General features: G+C 41.2%; 1 protein-coding gene across 3 annotated transcripts in view; it reads right to left on the bottom strand.

Moving 5' to 3' along the window:
* Positions 1-15,260, bottom strand: part of Mblac2 (metallo-beta-lactamase domain containing 2) — a 42,643-nt gene that overhangs the window by 3,036 nt on the left and 24,347 nt on the right. For 2 of the 3 annotated variants that reach the window (XR_015666719.1, XR_015666720.1), the window contains exon 2: positions 1-136. The gene's annotated coding sequence lies outside the window, so the exon portion shown is untranslated. 3 annotated transcript variants of the gene reach the window in all.

Here is a 15,260-nt window from a genome sequence, read left to right as displayed (position 1 = left end):
CTGCTGGTCTTGCAGAGGACATGGCTTAGTTTTTCAGCTCTTACACAGCAGCTGTAACTTCAGTTCCAAGGGAGCACACACTCTCCCTGTCCTCGCACCAGGTATGTAGTGTACATGCTGACAAACATTCAAATAGCTAGAATACAAACAAATAAGTCACTTTTAAAAAGAGCATAAAAAAATAGAAAACAAATGTCATTAGAGAAAAATCAGTAAAGCTAAATTGGTTTTTGAATAATGTAACAAAATGAATATACCCTTTGCTAAGCAAATAAAAACAAAAATTGAAGAAAGGCCAAATTCTCAGAATGAAGAATGAAAGGAGGGAAGACAGCACTGAGTGATTAAGAAGCACAGGAGCCTGGCACCCATTCATATGTGACAAAACAGAGAAGGCTCAGACCTCTCCTCGCTGACCCTTGCACCAGGATGGCTCCAGTACTCAAAAACTCATCAAACTGCTTCTCCTATACATTATTTTCTGCTGTGTTGGTAGTGTTATCTTGCTATTTGGGTTTTTGAAATTTTGCTGTCTCATAGGATGTGATTGAGACACATCCTAAACCCAGGAATCCATTAGATAAAAGAAGGAACTGAGATATGAAAAAAAAAAAAGGAAAAATAATCTAGTCAGTGATTTAGAGCCTAGACTCCCCAAGTCTAAATACAGTGACATCCAAGAATGTCGCACATTTAGAGTCTTACACAGACATGACTAGAGACCTATTATGGTCAAGATGACAAAAACACAGAACAATATTAGAGCTGTAGGAGAAAGGTGCCGGCTGACACAGAAAAGCAAACACATGAGTAACATTAGACCACTCAACAGAAATAAATGTCATGAGAGCTTGAATGATGTAGTCCAAGCCCTGAAGGTAAACAATGTCTAACAAAGATATATTGCAAGGTTCTCTTTTAAAATCAGTGGATAAGGATATTCTGAAAAATACCTTAAAAGAAATTCATTACCACCAAACCAGCACTGCAGAATATAGATAAATTAAAATCAGAGAGAAGAAATGCAGTATCAATCATAACACAGGAGAGATTACATTCATGAGAAAGATGGACGAATGAAAGCAAAAACAGGAAATAATGAATGCTATCCAAATTAGTCAATTCCTACCTTAATTAATACATGGGATAAAGAAAATAACAAAGAACAACATAATCAAACCAGAAAGCAACCAATGAAATGACAGAAATCACCAAACCGTACATACTAACTCTAAATGTAAATGGCATTAACTATATTTTAAGAATCTGTACTAGCTGATTGAATTTAAAAAAAAAATGAGACTTAACTATATGTTGCCTAAAAGAAACACAGCTCACTTGGCAAACACACAGACAAGAGTGAAAGGGCTAGAATCAACTCCCCCTCAAATGGAAACACCGAAGATGCTGGTACAAGCCAAAATTAACCAGAAGTGATAAAGCAGGTCATTACCATAGCAGAGAAGACAGAATTATTTGTATGCATCAAATATTGGGGCACTCAACTTATCCAACAAATATTAACAGACATAAAAAGAGAAGCGGATCCTCATAAGGGAAGAGTGGACAGCATTATATATCACTTACCTTTAGAGAGGTCATTCATACTAAAAGTCTATAAAGAAATGTCAGTCTATACTATATGCCAAATAAATGATAATAGAATATTAATCTATTTTTTGCACACATTCTAATGAGCAGGTCATGAAACCTTCTCTGACATAAATCATATTTTAGCCAATAATGAAAGAGTCTACAAATGAAAAAAATTACAACTTATCAAATCATAATTGAATAAAACTAGAAATCAATAACAAGACAAAATAATAGAACTATACAAACAAATGGGGAACTGGATACCATGCTTATGAATGACCAGTAGGTAACAGGCAATATAAGGGAAAATTTTTTTAATTATAAATTGAGGATCCTTCCAGTTTTGATCTGCAACCCAGAGCTAAACTTGTGCCTCAGCTCTCCACAAAACAAACATGCCTAGAGAGAGCTAGTCTCCCAGGAGTGTTGCTATACCTAGGATCCAGGCTCATCGGCAGGCTCATAGGCTCACAGAAGGGATGAGCTACAGTCAGAGACAGCAAGACTAGCTAAACCAGGGATAAGCAGATGGCAAGAGGCAAGCATAAGAACATAAGCAACAGGAAGCAAGGCCACTTGGCATCATCAGAACCCAGTTCTCTCACCACAAGTCCTGGATACCCCAACACACTGGAAAAGCAAGATTTTGATTTAAAATCAAATTTCATGGTGTTGATAGAGGACTTAAGGAAGAACATAAATATCTCCCTTAAAAAAATACAGGAAAACACGTGTAAATAGATAGAAACCCTTAAAGAGGAAACACAAAAGTCCCTTAAAGAATTACAGGAAAATACAACCAAACAGGTAAGGAATTGAACAAAGCCATCCAGGATCTAAAAATGAAAGTAGAAACATACAAATCACAAGAGGAGACAACTCTGGTGATAGAAAAACTGGGAAAGAGATCAGGAGAAATAGACTCAAGCAACAGCAACAGAATATAAGAAATAAAGGAGAGAACTTCAGGTGTAGAAGATACCATAGAAAACATTGACACAATGGTCAAGCAAAATGAAAAATGCAAAAAGCTCCTTACACAAAACATCTAGGAAATCCAGGACACAATGAGAAGATCAAGCCTAAGGAACATAGGTATAGGAGAGAGTAGAAATTCCCAACTTAAAGGGCCAGTAAATATCTTCAACAAAATTATAGAAGAAAATTTCTCTAACCTAAAGAGAAGTCCATGAACATACAAGAAGCCTCCAGAAATCTAAATAGACTAGGTGAGAAAAGAAACTCCTAACTTCACATAATAATCAAAACACCAAATGCGCAAAACAAAGAAAGAATATTAAAAGCAGTAAGGGGAAAAGGTCAAGTAACATATAAAAGCAGACTTATCAGAATTATATCAGATGTCTCAACAGAGATTCTAAAAGATAGAAAATCCTGGGCAGGTGTCAGACAGACCCTAAGGGAACACAAATGTCAACCCAGGCTACTACATACAGGTATATTCTCAATTACTATATATGGAGAAACCAAGATATTTCATGACAAAACCAAATTTGAACAATATCTTTCCACTAACCCAGCCCTACAAAGGATAATAGATGGAAAAAACTTCATCCAAGAGAATGAAAGAAATTAATCTTCTTTCAATAAACCACAAAGAAGACAGCCACACAAACATAACACCACTTCTAGCAACAAAAATAACAGGAAGCAACAACAACTGGTCCTTAAAATCTCTCTGCAGTCAATGAACTCAATTCCTCAATAAAAAGACATAGGCTAACAGACTGGATACAGCACTTTGCGGCATACAGGAAACACACTTCAATGACAGACAGATACTACCTCAGAGTAAAGGGCTGGAAAACATTTTTTTTTTCAAGCTAATAGTCCCAAGAAACAAGGTGGAGTAGCCATTCTAATACCGAATAAAATCGACTTTCAACCAAAAGTTATCAAAAAAGATGAGGAAGGACACTTCATACTCATCGAAGGAAAAATCTACCAATATTGATCTCTCAATTCTGAACATCCATGCTCCAAATTAAAGGGCACTCACATTCAGAAAAGAAATTTTATTAAAGCTCAAAGCACACACTACTCACACAATAATAGTCAGGGACTTCAACACCCCACTCTCACCAGTGGACAAATCAAGGAGACAGAAAATAAACAGAGACACAGTGAAACTAACAGAAGTTATGAACCAAATGGATTTAACAGATATCTATAGAACATTTTATCTTGAAACAAAAGAATATACTTCTTCTCAGCATCTGATAATACCTTCTTCAAAACTGACCATTTAATCAGTCATAAAATAAGCATCAACAGATACAGGAAGATTGAAATAATCCCATGCATCTTATCAGATCACCATGGACTAAGGCTGGTCTTCAACAACAAAAACAACAGAAATCCCACATACACATGGAAGCTGAACAACATTCTACTCAATGATAACTTGATCAAAGGAGAAGAAAGAAAGAAATTAAAGACGTTTTAGAATTTAATGAAAATGAAGGTACAACATATCCCCAAAATATGGGATACAATGATAGCAGTACTAAAAGGAAAGCTTATAGCTCTGAGTGCCTCCAAAAAGAAATTGGAGAAAGCATATACTAGCAGTTTAACAGCATATCTGAAAGCTCTAGAACAAAAGTAAGCAAATATACCCAAGAGGAGTAGAAAGTAGAAAATAATCAAACTCAGGGCTGAAATCAACTGAGTAGAAACAAAGAGAACTGTAAAATGAATCAACAAAATCAGGAGCTGGTTCTTTGAGAAAATCAACAAGACAGAAATACCCTTAACCAGAGTAACCAGAGAGCACAAAGTATCCAAATTAACAGAATCAGGAATGAAAATGGAGACATAACAACAGAAACTGGGGAAATTCAAAAAGAATCATACGATCCTACTACAAATGCCTATACTCAACAAAACTAGAAAATCTGAATGAAATGGATACTTTTCTAGACAGATACCAGGTATAAACGATAAATCAGAATCAGATAAACCATCTAAATAGTCTCGTAACTCCTAAAGAAATAGATGCAGTCATTAGAAGTCTTCCAACCAAAAAAAGTCCAGGACCAGATGGATTTAGTGAATAGTTCTATCAGACCTTCAAAGAAGACCTAAAACCAATACTCTTCAAACTATTCCACAAAATAGAAACAGAAAAAAATAGTACCTAGTTTGTTCTATGAAGCCACAGTTACACAGAAACCAAAACTACACCATCCACCTAAAACCTGACAAAGAAAGAGAATTTCAGAAGAATTTCTCTTATGAAAATCAATGCAAAAATAATAAAATTCTTGAAAACTGGATTCAAGAACACATCAAAATGATCATTCACCAGGATCAAGTAGGCTTCATCCCAGGGACACAGGGTTGATTCAATATATTGAAATCCATCAGTGTAATCCACTATATAAACAAAACTCAAAGAAAAAAAAAACCCACATGGTCAGCTCATTAGATGCAGAAAAAGCATTTGAAAAAATTCAAAATCCCTTCATGTTAACTCTTGGAAAGATAAGGAACTCAAGGCCCATACCTAAAATAGTAAAAGCAATATATAGCAAACCAGTAGCCATCCTCAAACTAAATGGAGAGAAACTTGAAGCAATCCCACTAAAATCAGGGACTAGACAAGGCTCTCTCCCTATCAATATAGTACTTGAAGTTCTAGCCAGAGCAATTAGATAACAAAAGGAGGTCAAAGGAATACAAATTGGAAAGAAAAAGTTAAAATATCACTATTTGGAGATGATATGATAGTATACTTAAATGACCCCAAAAATTCCACCAGATAACTCCTACAGCTTTAAAAACAACTTCTGAAAAGTGGCTGGATATAAATTAACACAAAAGAAATCAGTAGCCTTCCTCTGCTCAAAGGATAAAAGGGCCAAGAAAGAAATTAGGGAAACAACAGCCTTCACAATAGTCACCGATGATATGAAATACCTTGATGTGACTCTAACAGGTCTGTGAGGATGGAAAGGTCTCCCATGCTCATGGATGGGCAGGATTAATACAGTAAGACTGGCCATCTTGCCAAAAGCGATCTACAGATTCCAAGCAATCCCATCAAAATCCCAACTCAATTCTTCACCGAGTTAGAAAGAGCAATTCTCAAACTCCTTTGGAATAACAAAAAACCCAGGACAGCAAAAACTATCCTCAACAATAAAAAACCTTCAGGAGGAATGACCTCATCCCTGACCTCAAGCTATATTACAGAGCAATTGTGATTAAAAACTTCATAGTATTAGTACAGAGACAGGGGGTTAGGTCAGTGGAATAGAATTGAAGACCCAGAAATGAACCCACACACCTATGGTCACTTGATCTTTGACAAAAAAGCTAAAACCATGCAATGGAAAAGGATAGCATTTTCAACAAATGCTGATGGTTCAGCTGGGGTCAGTATGTAGAAGAATGCAAATTGATCCATTCTTATCTTCTTGTACTAAGTTCAAGTCCAAGTGGTTCAAGGACCTCCACATAAAACCAGATACACTGAAACTAACAGAAGAAAAAGTGGGGAAGAGCCTTGAACACATAGGCACAGAGGAAATTTTTCAGAACAAAACATCAATGGCTTATGCTATAAGATCAACAATTGAAAAATGGGACCTCACAAAATTGAAAACATTCTGTAAAGCAAAGGACACTGTCATTAGGACAAAATGGCAAGTAACAGATTAGGAAAATATCAATCCTATATTGGAAAGAGGGCTAATATCCAATATATACAAAGAACTCAAGAAGTTAGACACCAGAGAAGCAAATAATCTTATGAAACATGGGATACAGAGCTAAACAAAGAATTCTCAACTGAAGAATCTCAAATGGATGAGAAACACCTTAAAAAAATGTTCAACATCCTTAGTCATCAGGGAAAAACAAATCAAAATGACCCTGAGATTCTACCTCACAACAGTGAGAATGGCTAAGATCAAAAACTCAGGTGACAGCAGATGCTGGCGAGGATGGGGAGAACGAGGAAATACTTCTCCATTGCTGGTGGGATTGCAATCTGGTACAACCACTCTGGAAATCAGTCTGGAGGTTCCTCAGAAAATTGGACATCATAATACCTGAGGACCCAGCTATACCTCTCTTGGGCATATACCCAAAAGATGCCCCAACATATAACAAAGACACGTGCTCTACTATGTTCATAGCAGCCTTATTTATAATAACCAGAAGCTGGAAAGAACCCAGATGCCCTTCAACAGAGGAATGGATACAGACAATGTGGTAAATCTACACAATGGAATATTACTCAGCTATCAAAAACAGTGACTTTATGAAATTCATAGGCAAATGGATGGAACTGGAAAATATCATCCTGAGTGAAGTAACCCAGTCACAAAAGAACACACATTGTATGCACTCAGTGACAAGTGCATATTAGCCCAAAATCTTGGAATACCTAAGAAAAAATTCACAGATCACATGAAGCTCAAGGAGAAGGAAGACCAAAGTATGCAGGAAGGACCCTAGGGCCTTTCACCAGCTTACATCCACCCACCTTGGGCAAGGATAGGTTAGATTCCAGTTTCCTGCCTCCCGCCATGGCTAGGCATTCTCAATCCACAGGAACATTCTTGAGTAGAACATTCCCAGAATGATCTGACTGATGCTTGCTAGCCAATAGATTTAAAGGTTAATATGCTTAGCCTATAAGTTAGAAATGTAACCTTTCTGAGGTAACCTGTGCCCTTAAAAAGTATAAGAGCTACTTCTTTTTTTTTTTTTTTTTTTTTTTTTTGGTTCTTTTTTTCGGAGCTGGGGACCGAACCCAGGGCCTTGCGCTTCCTAGGCAAGCGCTCTACCGCTGAGCTAAATCCCCAATCCCAAGAACTACTTCTAATAGCCATTTGGGGTAACTTTCTAGTCACTTGCCTCTAGGGACTGATTGAGGACTGGAAAATAAACCTCTTGGTTTTGCATCAATCTGTCTGGGTGTCTCACTTGGGGTGTCCTGAAGTAAGTACCACTGACCACGTGTCTGGATTTTACACTGGGGGCTCATCTGGAATTCGAGGAAACCCCCGAGGGACCACGGACTAGACTGATGGGAGGGAAAAGACTGAGCTCAGCAACGGTCTGCTTGTCTCTCTGTCTTTTGCTTTCACTTTTGGCTCTCAAGCAGGGTGTTGGCTGGAAAGCCTCTGGTCTTGCGCAGTCAATTGCGTCAGGCAGACGTGCCTTAAAGCTGAGATTATAGGGAGTCAGGACCCTCCAGAACCCCGGGAGTCAGGAGGACTCTGCTCCTTTTGGAACCTGCTAGACTCGATACCTGCGGGAGCCAGCCAAGTTGCCTGATTACGTGATTTCTATGCTCCAGGCAGGGAGAATTGTCTTTAGAACCTGGTGTCTGCCTGTGGAGGAGGAGGAGCAGAGAAAGAGAAAGGAAGAAGAAAGGGAGATGAAAAAGGAAAAGCAATAGGAATTTACAGAGAATCTTAGCTATAGTAGTTAGGGAAAGCAGAGAAGAGACTCCAACCAAAGAGAGACAGAAAACCCCTTGAAAAGGACCAGTGAACATATTACAAGGAGAGGGACCACTGGGCCCGAGTGCCCCAGCAAATGGAAGCCAGGGGCAGGAAATCCCAGGTCTTCAGAAAAGCTCCCCAAACAGCAAAGGTGTTAGCCCTGGGGGAAGACAGCAATTAGGGAGGATGGGGTTTGAACCCCCTTCCCAAATCCATGGAGGGTAGCAATGGAGGGGAAGAGTGGAGGGGAAACCCACTCAATTGTTGGTGGACACAGGGGCTCAACACTCGGTCCTCCTCCAAGCTGATGGCCCCATTTCCAATAAAAAATCTTGGGTCCAAGGAGTCACTGGCACCAAAATGCAATCATGGACTACCTGAAGAACAGTGGACCTATGGGTGGGCTGGGTATTCCATTTATTTATGATCATCCCAGACTGTCCTTACCCTCTCTTAGAGCAAGACTTAACTCTCCAAGATGGAGGCCTTGATACACTTCTTGCCCGATAGGCCACAACTAACTGGTCTAAAAGGAGAGCCCACATACGTACTGACTACCAGACTAGATACTGAGAATACATTATTTGAAACCACCTTTACTCAGAACCAGGACTTGACTTGGTGGTTGGAAACATTCCTATCAGCCTGGGTGGAAATGGCAGAGATGGGCAAAGCAAAATGTCCTGCCTCCCACCCCAACCCCTGTGGTAGTAGAACTCAAGGCACAGGCTACCCCAGTGTCTCTCAGTCAATACCCTGTGTCTCAGGAGGCACAAGAAGGAATTAGGCCACACATCTACAGGCTCCTCCAGCCTGGGGTGTTGTGTAAGTGCTGTTTGGCCTGGAACACACTGTTCCTGCCAGCTAAGAAGCCAGGCACTAACGATTATCGCCCAGTCCAAGATTTAGGAGAGGTAAACCATGGTAGAGTGGCTGACATCCACACTACTGTGCCTAACATCCCCTACACTCTGATGAGTTCTTTGCCACCTTCTAGAATTTGGTACATGGTCTTAGACTTGAAAGGTGCTTTCTTCTGCCTGCCCTTGGCACTCCAAAGTCAAGAATACTTTGCCTCTGAATGGGAAGACCCAGAGATGGGACCACTGGTCAGCTGACCCGGACTAGATTCTCCACCATTTGGGCTCAATCCTGGCCTGATTCCGACCTTGAGCTACCATAGCACAAGTGTCAAGAAATACTGGCAGAAGCCCATGGGTGAAGGAAAGACCTCTCCAACTGCTGCCTGCCAGGAGCCAAGTCTACCTGGTTTACAAATGGGAGAAGTTTTCTCCATGAAGGTCAGAAATGAGCGGGATGGTGTGGTGGATGACACAAATGTCATCTGGGCTGAACCTCTACCCCAAACCCCCATGGCACAGAAAGCAGACCTAATTGCCCTCACCAAGGACTTAGAACTTGGGGCGGGCAAGAAAATTAGCATCTACAGAGATAGAAGGTACGCCTTTACCACAGCCCAGGTCCACATGGCTATATAACCAAGAGAGGACTGCTCACATCAGAGGGAAAAGAAATAAAAAACCAAGCAGGAAATCTTGGGTGCCCTGATGAAGACGCACAGATGGAAACTGTGAGTATTATTCATTGCCCAGGACATCAGAAGGGAAGAGACTCAGTGGCCCGGGGCAATAATCAGGCAGATCAAGTGGCTGAGAAGTGGCTGTGCAGGAGCCTATCCCAGTTATGGGCCTGCAAGAGACACCCACTGGGAACTGGGGTTAGAATAAGGGGTGGCCTCACTTAGAATATACAGCAGAGGAAAAGGCAGCCACCAACGATTACTTAGAAGAGGAAGGAAAATGGCACACTCAAGGGGAAAGCTATACTCCCTAGAGAACAAGCAAAAGACTCACTTGGCCAAATGCACAGATGGATTCATTTAGGGCACAGGAAGCTCATCCAAGCAGTCAAGAGATCTAAGGAATATGTAATGGACCTTAGGCTTTTAGCCAGAGACAGTAGAACAGTGTAAGGTATAACAGTAAGTGAACTCTCATTCAGCCAAGAGCAAACAGGGCCAGAGACCTAGGGAAGAATGACTTGTGATCTATCGGGAGGTCAATTTCACAGAAGTTAGGTCAAGAAAATATGGTTACAAATATCTCCTAGTGTTTGTAGATACTTTCTCTGGATGGTTGATGTTTTTTCCACCAAGCCAGGAAACAGGTACTGTGAAACAGTCACGAAGAAAGAAGAAGAAACCTTCCAGAGATTTGGAGTGTTCAAGGTAATTGGATGGGATAATGGTTCTGCTTTGCTTCTAAGTCAAGTCAGGGATTGGTAGAGATACTGGGGACTAATTAGAAGCTTCATTGTGCATACCATCCCCAGAGCTCAGGACAGGTAGAGAGAATGAACATTGCCCTAAAAGAGATCTTAACTAAACTGTCCTTGGAGACTGGTGCTGACTACATGGTGCTCCTTCCCCTGGCCCTGTTCTGAGCCCAGAACATCCCCTACCATTTTAACCTGACCCCTTTTGAGATCCTGTTTGGTACCCCAACTCCCTTGGTGTCTACTAGGCCCTCCCTGGAGGTATCCCAACTCACTGGTAGGAACCTCTTCTTGAGGCTCCAAGCCCTTCAGTCAACACAAAATGAGATTTGGTCCAAACCGTCTGCCCTATATGCTCCAGGAATGCCAGAGACGCCTCACCATTTCCAGACTGGGTCTATGTCCAGGGGCATCGGGCACAGTTGCTGGAACCCCAGTGGAAGGGACCCTTCCTGGTGCTGTTAACCACTCCCACAGCTCTCAAGGTGGTATTGCAGCCTGAGTACACATGTCCCATGTGAAACCTGCACGTACCCTGCTCCCCGGGGATCCCCACTGCCCCCATGTGCAGGTTTGTCAAACCTGGACTGTGATTTCCACTGGAACTGGAGATGAGGTCGCCTCCCTAATGGCTTCTAAACCCTTCAATATCTGGTGGCCGATCTCACTTTTGGCCTGTTGTGGCAAGACTTAACTCATGGGACATCCCCAACCATGATAGGAGTGCTGGCAGAGGCAAACTGTCCATGTGGGAGAAAGAGGGCTCTGGGCTGGGGTGGGGAGGATGAAAAGATGTGCATTCCCTGCACAGAGTATCACCTGCCAGAAACCCTCATTTAGTTTGCCCTGGAGATGAAAGAAACCTGACAGAAGTTCACTGCTGAGGGGTTCAGACCAGTTTTATTGTGCCATTGGGGAGTGTGAGACTGCAGGGGACACCCACTGGAACACCTCCTCCTTTTGGGACTTGATCACAGTAAAAAGAAATATGACTGGGGTGCCCTACTAGGGGGACTGAGGGTATTGGGACACTCCCTGAGCAAATGCCACCTGTAACCCAACAATAGTCAGATTTACTCAGAAAGGCAAAGAAGCAACAGGATGGCTAAAGGGAAAAACTTGGGGACTCGGGTTGTACAAATTGGGGCATGATGATGGCCAAGGTGAGAGAGGGGCTAGCCAAACAGGAGAGAAAGCAAAAAGAGAGTCAGGGTTGGTTCAAGTCTTGGTTTAACTCCTCCCCTTGACTAACCACCCTCACATTCACCTTGTTAGGATCCCTATTGTCATCCTGCTATTGTTGACCTTGGGGGAGGAGAAAAAGGGGAAGCAAGATCAGGTATGGGAGGAGACAGGGGAGATATACAGAAAGTCAAGAAAATGAACAGAGGTTGTGTAGCAATGGGGGATGGGGAGCTGAGGGTAGCCACTAGAATGTCCCAGATGCCAGGAAAGCAAGAGGCTGCAGGACACAATGGGGATGGCGTTAGCTGAAATACCCAACAAAGGGGAGAGAACCGGTAGAGACCATATCCAGAGGTTAGGCATGGCCCCAGGTTGACAGATGGGCCCACCCACCCATCTCCTAAATTTTAACCCAGAAATTGCTCCTGTCTAAAGGAAATGCAGGAAATGCAGGAAATGTGGAGCAGAGACTAAAGGAAAAGCCATCCAGAGACTGCCCCATCTGGGTATCCATCCCATATGCATCCACCAAAACCAGATACTGTTGCTAATGCCAAGAAATACTTGCTTACAGGTGACTGTCATAGCTGCCTCTTAAGAGGCTCTGCCAGAACCTCATCAATACAGATGTAGACACTTGAACCTCATCAATACAGATGTAGATGCTTGAACCTCATCAATACAGATGTAGATGCTTGAACCTCATCAATACAGATATAGACGCTTGAACTTCATCAATACAGATGTAGATGCTTGAACCTCATCAATACAGATGTACATGCTTGAACCTCATCAATACAGATGTAGACGCTTGAACCTCATCAATACAGATGTAGACGCTTGAACCTCATCAAAACAGATGTACATGCTTGAATCTCATCAATACAGATGTACATGCTTGAACCTCATCAATACAGATGTAGATGCTTGAACCTCATCAATACAGATGTAGACGCTAGAACCTCATCAATACAGATGTACATGCTTGAACCTCATCAATACAGATGTACATGCTTGAACCTCATCAATACAGATGTACATACTTGAACCTCATCAATACAGATGTATATGCTTGAACCTCATCAATACAGATGTACATGCTTGAACCTCATCAATACAGATGTACATGCTTGCCGCCAACCATCAGACTGAGCAAGGGGACCCCAATAAAGGACTTAGGGGAAGAACTGAAGGAGCTGAAGGGGCTTGTAACCTCATAGGAAGAACAATATCAACCAACCAAATCCCTGAAAGCTCCCAGGGACTAAACCAATGAGTACACATCGGGGGACCCACAGTCTCAGCTGCATATGTAGCAGAGGATGGCTTTGTCTGGCTCAGTGGTAGGAGAGGTCGTTGGCCCTGTGAAGGCTCGATACCCCAGTGTAAGGAAATGCTAGGGTGGTGAGGCAAGAGTGGATGGGAAACAGGGAGAGGGAATGGGAGTTTGTGGAGGGGAAATCAGGAAAGGGAATAACATTTGAAATGTAAATAAATAAAATATCCAATATAAACAAACAAACAAATAAAAACTGGGTCTAGAGAAATGGCGCATCATTTAAGAACACTATTGCTCTTCCAGGAGACCTATGTTTCCTTCTCAGCTCCTAATTGGAGGCTCCTAAGCTTCCGTAACTTGAGTTCCAGTGGAGATCCAGGGCCATTTTCTGGCCTTTTTGGGTGTAGATACACATGTACATAAAACTCCCATATGTACAAAATAAAAAAAATAAAATTTTAAAGTGCAGAATCAAATGAAAACGACAGCACAACAGTAAAGGCTGTCCCAGGAGGAAAGACTAAGTGACTGCTAGAGATGACAGTGGAAATCTAGAGCGCTCTCAAGCAGTTAGGAATGTGTATCAAGGTGCAAAAACAGGCATATCTCAAGCCCAAGGCCAGAAATGGAAAGAAACAGAAAATATGGGGGCAGAAATTTTTTGAAACAGAAACAAAAGACTAGGAAAAAAATGCATTAACGACTCTTTGAAAAACAAAATAAAACAAGATCAACTAACCCTTTGGCAAATTAGTCAGGAGAAAGACAAGACCTAATCCCTAAAATTACAGACAAAAAGGGGGGCATTGAGCAGATACAATAAAATCCCCAAGATAACTAGGGAATAATTTGAAAACATATTTCAAAAACAAAAAAACTGCAAGTAACCCAACAAAGTTGAATCAGGAAAATACAAACAACTCAAACAGGAGTCTAATGAGCAATGAAGTAAGAGTCACAAAGACTCCCAACACTCTCCTCAGGACTGGATAGATTCAATGCTCAGATATAACAGGCCTTTAAAGAAAAGTTAAAATCAACTCCTGAAGTTTTCTGAAAGATAGAAATGGGAAAAACACTTTCAAACTCATTCAATGAGTCAGTACTGAAATCAGATAAGGGCACTATTAAAACTGTAGACCAGTTTTCCTGAGGAACACGTATGCAAAAGTCCTAAACAAAACACTTGCAAATCAAATTCAGCAACAAATAAGAAAATATGATGAAAATCATGATCAAGCTGGTTTCACTTCAAGGATCAAGGATAATTCAATCAATATATGCACATCAAGGGCCAGAGAGATGGTTCAGCTGCTAAGAGTTCATATTGCGCAACCCAAGTTCAGATCCCAGCACTCATGGGGCAACTCACATCCTCCTGCTACAGCTCCAGTGGGATCCAATTCCGCTAGCCTCTCTGAACACCTGCACTAACATATACATATCCTCTCTGATACACATACATAATATAAATTTAAAGGGCTGAGACATGGCTCTGCCATTAAGAACACTTATTGCTCTTGCAGAGGACACATGGTCTGTTCTCAGGACTCACATGATAGATTATAGGATCATATATTTTAATGCTCAATCAGTACTGGGAAAACTAGGCTGATTCCATGACAGGCTTCAATTTTCAGTTTAGGAGACTAGCTCTAAGAACTGGGCAAGTCCAGGTAAGCCCAGGCAAGTTAGTTACTATAAAAAAATACTCAACTGAGGATTTACCAAATGGCTGAGAAGCACCTAAAGAAATGTTCAACTTCCTTAGTCATCAGGAAAATGCAAATCAAAACAACCCTGAGATACCATATCACTCCAGTCAGAATGGCTAAGATCAAAAACTCACATGACAGTAGATCTGGCATGGATGTGGAGAGATAGGAACACTCCTCCCTTGTTGGTGGGATTGCAAGCTGGTACAACCACTCTGGAAATCAGTCTGGAGGTTCCTCAGAAAATTGGACATAGTACTACCTGAGGACCCAGCTATACCTCTCCTGCATATACCCAAAAGATGCTCCAACATAAAACAAGTATACATGTTCCACTATGTTCATAGCAGCCTTATTTATAGTAGCCAGAAGCTGGAAAGAACACAGATGTCCATCAACAAAGGAATGGATACAGAAAATGTGGTACATTTACACAATGGAATACTATTCAGCTATCAAAAACAATGACTTCATGAAATTCTTAGGCAGGTGGATGGAACTAGAAAATATCATCTTGAATGAGGTAACCCAGTCACAAAAGAACACATATGGTATCTACTCACTGATAAGTGGATATTAGCCCAAGAGCTTGGAATACCTAAGAAAAAATTCACAGTTCAGATGAAGCTCAAGAAGAAGGAAGACCAAAATGTAGATGCTTCAGTCCTTCTTAGAAGGGAGAACAAAATACTCACAGGAGGAAATACA

Source organism: Rattus norvegicus, chromosome 2 (assembly GCF_021556685.1).
Source record: "Rattus norvegicus strain SHRSP/BbbUtx chromosome 2, alternate assembly SHRSP_T2T, whole genome shotgun sequence".
Classification (NCBI taxonomy): domain Eukaryota; kingdom Metazoa; phylum Chordata; class Mammalia; order Rodentia; family Muridae; genus Rattus; species Rattus norvegicus.
Note: the sequence above shows the minus strand (reverse complement) of the source record. Positions and strands in the feature narration are given on the sequence as shown.